The 393-nt window shown below is 69.2% G+C and overlaps 1 protein-coding gene across 1 annotated transcript in view; it reads left to right on the forward strand.

Annotated features, from left to right (window-relative positions):
• The window catches only part of AP1B1 (adaptor-related protein complex 1, beta 1 subunit), a 19,245-nt gene that overhangs the window by 17,151 nt on the left and 1,701 nt on the right, over positions 1-393 (forward strand). The window lies entirely within an intron of this gene.

The following is a 393-nucleotide window of genomic DNA, read 5'->3' on the forward strand; positions in this document are numbered from 1 at the left end:
TGCACCAGGCAGCCCCGACGCTCCCCAGCCTCGCAGCAGCCTGTCCTGGCCAACCCACGGGCAGGGCGCAGCGGTCCCGTGCTCGCGGGCAGAGCAGGCAGCCGTGGGCAGGAGCTGGGGCCAGGCTCCCTGGCGTCTTCTCGCTCCCCCAGCTCCTTCTCCGGGAGATCCGGTGCCAAGCGGGACGTGCAAACCCTGGGCAGGGACAGCCAAGTCCTTTCAGTCCCGCTGGCAGCGGCGAGCTGACCTTTGTGGAGCGAAGCGGGGCGGCTCCGCTTGTGAATTGAGCTCTGGGCTGTTGCCTGCTCTCCCCGGGGGGGACCCGGGAGCCCGGTTGAATAGAGCCCTTCTCCTCGCTGCGTGGGGACGGCGGGTTTTGGATGTGCTGCAACA

The sequence above is a fragment of the Fulmarus glacialis genome, unplaced genomic scaffold, assembly GCF_000690835.1.
Source record: "Fulmarus glacialis isolate BGI_N327 unplaced genomic scaffold, ASM69083v1 scaffold21055, whole genome shotgun sequence".
In the NCBI taxonomy this organism is placed as follows: domain Eukaryota; kingdom Metazoa; phylum Chordata; class Aves; order Procellariiformes; family Procellariidae; genus Fulmarus; species Fulmarus glacialis.